The 9,385-nt window shown below is 39.0% G+C and overlaps 1 pseudogene; it reads left to right on the top strand.

Moving 5' to 3' along the window:
* The first annotated feature begins 258 nt into the window (after positions 1-258).
* LOC141818320 (putative leucine-rich repeat receptor-like serine/threonine-protein kinase At2g19230) lies at positions 259-9,371 on the top strand (annotated as a pseudogene).
* Positions 9,372-9,385: the final 14 nt, after the last annotated feature.

Genomic DNA, 9,385 nt, shown 5'->3' with positions numbered 1-9,385 from the left:
ATATAATTTTTGCCACTTCTATTTTGAATTTTTCAAAGTCATCTCCATACTTTCAATTTTTTAAAAAAAGTAAATTTTAATGCTAGGAATAAGAGCGATAAATTTAAAGACTGTGTGTGTGCAATTAATGAATTTAAAAGTTCGGGACTCATTTGTAACAATATAAACAATGGGGAGTGAAATGAAAATTGTTCTATGTGTGGCAATATAATGGATGCTCTGCTCTGCCATGGCTGTCGGCGGTCGCATACCAAAAGGAGATAATGGATTCCAGATTTTGGTGGCCGATCTTCCTCACCTTGGCCATGGCCTCCGCCGGAGCTCGCTCTCAGACCACCGACGGCTTCCTCTCCATAGACTGCGGCAGAGAGCCCGGCTCGTCCTACGTCGACCACGACACCAACATCTCCTACGTCTCCGACGCCGGCTTCATCGACACCGGCATCATCCGCATCGACCTCCCTCCCCCCCATGGGCCCTCCGACCCAAGGGCTTGGCACTCTCCGCGCCTTCCCCAACGGAACCCGCAACTGCTACACCATCCGGTCGCCGCCGGTGGTGCGGGGGTCCAAGTACCTCCTCCGGGCGTGGTTCTTCTACGGCAACTACGACGGGCTCAGTGGCCAGACGCTGGCCTTCGACCTCTACCTCGGCGTCAACTACTGGGTGGGGGTGAACGTGACCCGCCCGGATTTACTCTACTGGAGGGAGATCATCACGGTGGCCACCGCCGGGTATAGTTCGATCGATCGGTAGCAAAATCAAAAAACTGATCTTGAAAACAATCATCAAATGTGATCGATCTCATTCTTTTAGGTACTTGTCGGTGTGCCTGGTGAAAAGGACAGGAACGCCATTCATCTCCGCCATCGACTTGCGGCCGTTGAAGCACAGTATGTACCCGGCGGCGAACGAGTCGCGGAGTTTGCTAGTGGTCCACCGGTGGAACTTGGGAGTGGAGAGCTACACCAGGTTATTATTATTATTATTATTATTATTATTATTATTATCCTAAATCAACTCCGAATCTAATAGAGTATCTGATATCCAATCCGAATAAAAAAGAATATGGATGAATTTGTTAAACTCGACTAAATAATTAGGTAATTGAATATAAGGATCTTTGGGTTCGGATATGAAGGTGGGTATGATAGAATCCTATCGATAACTTGAAATTGATTAAATAATCTATTTTTAAATTATATTTTTTAGATATAATATTAATTCTAATATATTTTTATTGAATTATAGTAGTTGGATGGAATTAAAAAAATTATTAATATAGAGGTGATGGTATTTTTTATAGGAGAATGGTGTTAGGCTAAATTATTTTTAATATTTTATTATTTCTTCTATGATGTTTATTTTTTAAAAAATTATTTTTAAAGAATTTAATAAATATCCATAACTTTATCAAAATAATTTAAATTTGAAAAAAATATAAGTGTAGGTAGTAATAAGATATTTGGGTAAAGTATGAATATTTTATTCTCTGGAAATAAGAATGGAGAATAGGAGGAGAATTGCAGTGTCAAATATATTGAACATATTTTTTTCGAGATTGCTACCTTATATAGAAAAAAAAGGAGAAATGCCAAATCAATAAAGAGCCTCCTCTTTATAATGTTTGCACCACTTCTCCTTTATTCAATGTTATCATTCCAATCGGTTGCATAACTCCTTGCATTTGTAACCGACGTACCTCTCCCGCCAATATCCATCATTACTAGAGCCAAAGTTCCCCACGAGTACAACCGACCTAATATAAGGTCATCTTAACCTAATTTGACTCAACCCAAATGGAGCCGAGACTCCATGTGACTTAGATCTATAAGAACCTAGTCAAGAACATGTCACGTGGAGTTCATGTTGACCTAGTCAAGGACATGCACGTAGAGCCCTTATTTATCTCCACATCACATGACTCCTCACTAAGTCCAGTCGAAAAAGGGCGTAAGTCGATTAACTAAATAGTTGATGCAATAGCAAACTCATATTTTAAGACTGGGAAGATTTATGCGGAATGGGCTCTCCGTGATGGTCAAAAACCATTTTGCTCGCTGCCTAGCCATGAGATTTTCCTCTTGCCGACTTGCTGAATACCCTATAACTATCCATATTACCTGTGAGTCGCCTTGGGAACTCGTGACCTTCCAACAACCTCCATAAATATTTTGTTTGCAGCTCATCTCATTACTTCGTCATGGATTCCCATAATCTCCTTAGAATAGTCAAGCATCATCCACGAATATCTTATACTTTTACCCTAGATCGAATGGCTCCCTACCCAAATTAATTTATTTAAACAATGAAGAATCCCTTCATAAAACTTAGGCTACCATTTTCTCATAGTAGCTGACTCATCTCCAGAATATCCTAGATGAATAAAAAAAACTTTGTCGGGAGAGGGAGAGTAGAGTCCTAGATATGCAAAGTCAGCTGGAATTATCCACGGTCACGATGGAGCATCATAAGAAGCAACTAGCTGACTACAAAGCTATTGAAGGACTTTGGGCCAGCAAGAAGAAAGAATTCATAAGCTCGACAAAATTCGACCATCTACTTGGCGCCCACTCAGTGTTCCTTATTGAGCAAGGTTTAAGGGAGCCATCGCTCAGTTTCAAGAAGCGAGCTACCTTCCAGCAGGTACTTCCCTTGACTTCTTAAGCCTTCAAAAAGTTGTGGACAATATTCCCGAGGACACGAAAACTGACTGGCCGTCATTTCTGTGAACTTATTTATACTCTCACTCTTTGACCAGAATTATCATAGATATTAAACCTTTTTTAACATATGCATCTTGTTATTTTCACAATCTCTTATTATAATTATGTGATCTACTGGTGATTTACTACTCTTTAGCCAATTTAAAAAATAGCTTCAAATTATGAGATACTAGAATTGATATAACCTGGGTCAAGTGACTCTGTCATTGATAGAGAAATTTTATTATAGGTGATTCTATCTTTGACAGAGTAATTTAGTTGTAGGTGATTCTGTTCCTCACAGAGAAATTTTATTATAGGCAACTCTATCCCTAATAGAGGATTTTAGTTGTAGGCAAATTTGTCCCTAATAGAGAAACTTAAGGTAGGCGACTTTTTCCCTCACAAAGGAATTTAGTGTTAAGCAACTCTGTTAATGATAGAGAAATTTTATTGTAGCCAATATTGTCCCTAATAGAGGATTTTAGTTGTAGGTGACTTTATCTCTTAAAGAATAATTTTATTGTAGTAACTCTGTCTCTAACAAAAGAATTTAGTTTGATCCATGCACAGACAAATAAAAATTACTCCAAATTGATCTTTATTAGAAGTAGAAGGTGTGTTATATCCATGCACAGGCAACTCTTCTATCCAACTTCCTCCAACATGATTCAACTTAATCTTCAAACCACACATTAACTCCCTATTCACCACTTCCGCCTGGCTATTATTCTGCAGCTAAGCCGTCGAGGTGAAAGATTGCTTTATACTAAGCTCTTAACACTATTCCCAAAGTCTTCTTCCTTGAAATTGTCTCTCATTATCAGAAACCAACTTACGAGGAACTCCATACTTGCACATGATATTCTTTTAAAGGAACTTAAGAACAACATCTTTTGTAATCATAGTTATTGTTGCCACCTCTACCCATTTAGAAATATAGTTACTGCCATAAGTTAGAACTTCTTTTGATTGACCCTATAGGAAAAGGACTCGTGGCATCCATTCCCCACTAATTGAATGGGTAAGAAGAGGACCATGTCTACAAGAATTCTATCAGTCGTCAAATTACATGTTGATGCTTTTGACAATTTGGATAGGTAGATGTGAGGCGCTCTGCGCCCCTTTGTAAGGTCGGCCAAAAGTAACCTACCAACAACACTTTCTGAACCAGCGCCTTTCCTCTAATATGGCTCCCACAACTAGTCTCATATATTTCTTGCATCACATATTTGACCTCCTCCTAATTTAAGCATTTCAACATATCACAAGAAAAAACCCTTTTATACAGCGGCGGCTCAAGCCTAGGAGGGGCCCTAGGCGATTTTTTTTAAAAATAATTATTATTTTTAAAATATTTTAAAATTAAATAATAATAAAATTTAATTTTATGCGTAGTAAAAAGGAATAGATTCACAGAGGGGTGCTCGTTTACCACTTTTCTTCGGCCTTGCTCTTCTTCAACCGCGACGAGCCGACGAGGTCTGGCGAAGGGCGAACTGCGAAGGCGAAGGGAAGGGTTTGGTGGCGAAAGACGAACAACGAACGGTCGACGGTGAACCACCAGAACCGGCGAAGGCGAAGGGAAGGATTTGGTGGTGAAGGACGAACAACGAACGGTCGACGGTGAGCTGCCGGAACTGGCGAAGGCGAAAAGAAGGGTTTCTGGATTTGGTGGTGTTTTAGGGTTTGGTGGCGAAGGGCGAACTGGCGAAGGGCGAAGGCGAACTGGCGAAGGCGCGAGCGAAGGGGGAAGGCGAACTAGCGAAGGGCGAAGGCGCGAAGGTGAACTGGCGAACGGTGAACTGGCGAAGGGCGAAGGTGCGAGCGAAGGTCAATTCAAATCGGGAGATTCAGAGCGAAAGGTGAACGGTTTGGTGACGTTGATTTGGTGGCATTTTAAGGATTTTTTTTTATTTGGGGCCGGCGAAGGTGCGAGCGAAGGTCAGTTCAAATCAGGAGATTCGGAACGAAAAGTGAACTATTTGGTGACATTTTAGGATTTGGTGGCGTTTTAAGAATTTTTTTTATTTGGGGCCCTAACCGGCTAAATCGATTAATAAAAATATTTTAATAATTTTTATTTACTTAAAATATATACATTAATGTATTAAAATGGGGGCCCCAATTAAAATGGGGGGGCCCTAGGCATAGGCCTTAGTGGCCTATGCCTAGAGCCGGCCCTGTCATCAATATCCTATGTTCCGAATCGTTTGGGAACTTTCCTTCTTTAAGACGAGATTAACTCCGCTCACAAATCTGCCAAGCTACTCTAGTCAGCCTCCTAAGGTCAATGAATCTGAGCTATCAATTCCATATGGATGACCAACTCCTCAACCCTTATATGATCCTTCTAACTACTGAGCTACTAGTTGAGAATCTGAGTGCAAAAACACCTTTGAAGCACTCATATGTTTAACTGTCTGTAATCCTGATAATAAGGCCTCATACTCGGCCTCATTATTAAAGACCTTAAAATTAAGTTGCACAACTAATGACAACTCATCACCTTCCATCCACAAAAACCTTTCATGTTTTTGCATTCTCCTCCCTAGTGGTTTCAACCAAGCAATCAACCAAAGGTTGGGCTTTGATTGTTGCTTGCAATTGGTATTGTATTTTGTACTCACTAAGCTCTATTGTCCATTTAATCAACCTCTTCGATGCTTTTGGATTGGAGAGGACACACCCCAAGATACTATTCGTTAGCACCATAATAGGGTGAGACAATAAGCAGGTTCGCAGTTGCCGAGCTGTTAAGACGAGAGCTAATGTGAGTTTCTCCAACATGTTATATCTACTTTTGACATCTTATCTTTCAGCAAATGACTGATAAAATAAATAGGTTGATGTATTACTCCTTGATGGAGAAGGATAGAACTACCACCCCTTCCATGGTGGTTAGATACAACTACAGTTGCTCCTCGCTATTGGCTTGGAGAGAATAAGGTGTAGTAAATATTTCTTGAGGTTGACAAAAGCTTGCTCACACTTTTGATCCCAGGTAAACTTGCTGAATTTTTGAATACTTGAAGAAGGACAAACTCCGATCGACTAACTTAGAGATAAATTGAGATAAGGCGGTAATCCGCTCTACCAGTCTTTGAACTTCTCATATATTCTCCGGAGTTTTCATCTTGGAGGCTTGCACTTTTACAAGGTTAGACTCGATTCCTTTCTCCTTTCTCTGTTACGATGTAGCTAAGGAAACATCCACTCCTGACACTAAAAATATATTTATCTAGATTAAGCTTGAGGTCATACCTTCTCAAAGTACTGAAAGTCTCCTTAGTATTTTCAATTCTCAACCATGGATGATTTGATCAAATTATCATCCACGTAAACTTCTATATTTCTCCCTTTCTATTTTTGAAAAATTTGATCCATCAGTCTTTGATAGGTGGCTCCAGCATTTTTGATACCAAATGACATTACTTGGTAATAGAAGGTTTCGTCAGAAGTGATAAAGTTGACTTTCTCTTGATCCTTCTAGGTCAAAGATATCTAGTGATATCCTTGATAAACATCTGACATGCAAATGAATTCATACTCTAAGGTCTAATCTACCATCTGATCTATCTTGGGAAGTGGGTAGCAATCTTTGGGACAGGTCTAGTTGAGGTCAAAGAAGTCCGCATAAACTTGCCACTTTCCTGCCTGCTTTGGTACTAGCACAATGTTAGCCAACCATATCGAGAAATGGACTTCTTGAATATGTCTAGTTTCTAGTAACATAAAGGGCTCCGTCTTAATTATCTCATCCTTCTCCGGATCGAAAAGTCGCTTCTTTTACTTCACCAGTCGAGCGTTGGGTAGTATATTGAGCTTACACTTCATTATGTCAGGAGATATTCCTTTGACCTCCCGTGCAGACCAAATAAAGATATTTTTTATTTCTAACAAGACAAGTAATCAACTTCTCCTTTAACTTATGAGGAAGATTAGGGACAATTTAAGTAGTTTTGTCTGACTATCCTAACGTGATTTACACTTCTTGTTCTTGTTCCAACGGCTTGGATATAGATACTTCCTCAAAGACATGCACTTCTGTGCTTCTATGACTTCGTCTCCAATATTTGTCTTGGTCCAACCGAGCCCTTTTAAGATCAACCTGTACCATCTCGATGTAATGCTTTTAGGTTGAGGTTTGATCTCCATGAAACTCACCTAGTGGCTGAACTTCATGACCTACGATTGAACTTCATTTCTTGCAAATTCGAACAACGAGGTAGACGTAGAGCACAATTCTATAAGGTCTACCTTCATTCGGTCAAGAGCTTTCTTGAAAAGAATGTTGATGGAACTTCATGTCCTACGATTGAACTTCATTTCTTGCAAATTCGAACAACAAGGTAGACATAGAGCACAATTCTATAAGGTCTACCTTCATTCGGTCAAGAGCTTTTTTGAAAAGAATGTTGATGGAACTTCCAGTATCTATGAACACTTGGCCACATCGTAGTTGGCTATAGTGGCTTGAATTACCAGTGCATCAACATAGAGGTGGTCATTCCCTCTAGGTCTTTAGGCTCGAAACTAACTATCTCCATCGATTGTTCCTCCTAAAATCATATTTATTATGCCTCGATGATGAGAGTTACCTCTCGGGGCTCTTTGCTAAGTGCTCAGATTCCTTCGGACTGGTTTCAATGATCCGCGTTGATCTCAAGCACCTTCTTCTCTTCTAGGCCTATCTTGAGACTTAGTCAAACAAGGGCACTAGGCAGGAGATCTATGAGTTACCTTTGGAGGAGACCAAGCTTGTTGATGATGTCGTACGACTTTATTGATTTCTTCTAGGTACCCATGATAAGCTCGAGTGGAGTGGCCGTATACCTGATAAAAACACAAAAAGGTCTTAGCTCTTGTTGAGATCTTGACCTGGAAGTGTCAATGTAGACATTGGATTTTCTTCCAACGCTTGAATGTCCTTCTCTTCTCGGGTTCTCTCAGGAGCATAGTTGAAAAAGAGTTGTGATATTAGATTTCGAGGAAGTGGTCATGGAGCTCGTTTCTCTTGTCGGGAGAGAGGAGATCATGAGGAATCAATCTCACTTTTTTTGAGCACGTTGAGCCTCTTCCATATGGATATGTTTCTCCCCCTCCCTACAGGTCATTGTAATTGGTTGGCGGCTTATTCACCAACGGTCTAAAGAAATTTCCTTCCACTAGCTCCTGGGAGGAGACATTAGTCAATACTTTGGATATAGCCGAAGGTACCTCCAAAGACGATTAAAATGATGAATATAATCTCGAAGGGTCTCCTGATTTTGTTGCTTCATGGTGAAAAGACTTAAAGTAGTCTTATGGTATCATTGACTACTAGCGAAGTGATGTAGGAACATGATGCTAAACTCTGTAAAAGATTGTATGGAGTCTGGTGGCAGCCAATTAAATCAAAGCTGAGGTAACCATGCTAGAGTCATCAGAAAATCATGTATTTCACTCCATCAGAATATTAATGTAGGAGGACAACATTCTCTGGGTCTGTAGATGCTGCATACTCACTAATTTGGAGCAACCAAAATCACTCGACATTTCTTCGATCAAGATTTCGTGAGAGGGTACTATGCCGAGTCGTCTTTCTCTCTTTTGGTGTACCAAACTTACCCTTTTGGAATTCTTATTACCTCCACATCATTATATACATATAATTCTTGAAAATCACATTACACATCTTAAATGATCATGACCAAAAGTCAAAGAGTTTAATATTTAATGATTAAAATTAATATCATTAAAGTTAATGTTTTGGTCAAATATTATATATAAAAAAAAATATTAGCTAATTTCACGAAAAGCCTTTATGGTAAAATTTCACCCTCTCTTATATAACATAACTAGTATAGGTTTAAAAAAATTTACATAATACAGTTTGACACTCAGTTAACTATTTAATTAAACATTATATATATATATATATATATATATATATATATATATATTTTTAAGTATTAGTTAAATTTGTTTGCATACTAGCTTTATTTTAGCACAAATCAAATTTTGTTAAAACATTACGTATAAAAAATCTTAAGTAATTCTTTGAAAATTATATTAGAAGGCTTGAGTTTTTGGATAATATAAAGCAAAATTACATTAACTTATTAAAATTATTGTATATAAAATTTATTATATTAAAATATTTTTTAACTTGTTTTTTTTTAAAATTTGGCTAAAATTATTGTAATTTTAAGAAGAAAAAAGGATGAAATGTTAATTATTTTAAATAAAAATAAAAATATCCTTCTACGAGAATAAAATAAAGAATATTCTTTTATTTTTTACTCATTTTATAATTTTAAAATCTCTTTCAAGTAATTTCTTTATTATTTTTGGACTAAACTGATTAAATGTGCTTCGCGCTTCCTCGTCTAGGTATCCGGCCGACCCGTTCGATCGGGTGTGGGGGACCCCGAGCTCCTCGCAGACGGAGAACTGGAACTACTCCTCCACCAACTCCACCGTCCAAAACCTCTCACAGGACCCCTTCGAAGTTCCCTCCGTCGTCTTGCAGACCGCCGTCACCCCCATCAACTCCTCCAGCCTCGTCATCACATGGGCTCCTTCCCCCAGGTGACGTCAACCAGTTCTTCCCCATCCTCTACATATCTGATTTCTTAAACCTCTCCGGCACCAATCAATCGCGGCAGTTCAACATCTACGTGAATGGATTCCCGTGG

Source organism: Curcuma longa, unplaced genomic scaffold, assembly GCF_044706935.1.
Source record: "Curcuma longa cultivar G26 ecotype Majalengka, Jawa Barat unplaced genomic scaffold, ITB_CL_G26_1.1 contig_24252, whole genome shotgun sequence".
Classification (NCBI taxonomy): domain Eukaryota; kingdom Viridiplantae; phylum Streptophyta; class Magnoliopsida; order Zingiberales; family Zingiberaceae; genus Curcuma; species Curcuma longa.
Note: the sequence above shows the minus strand (reverse complement) of the source record. Positions and strands in the feature narration are given on the sequence as shown.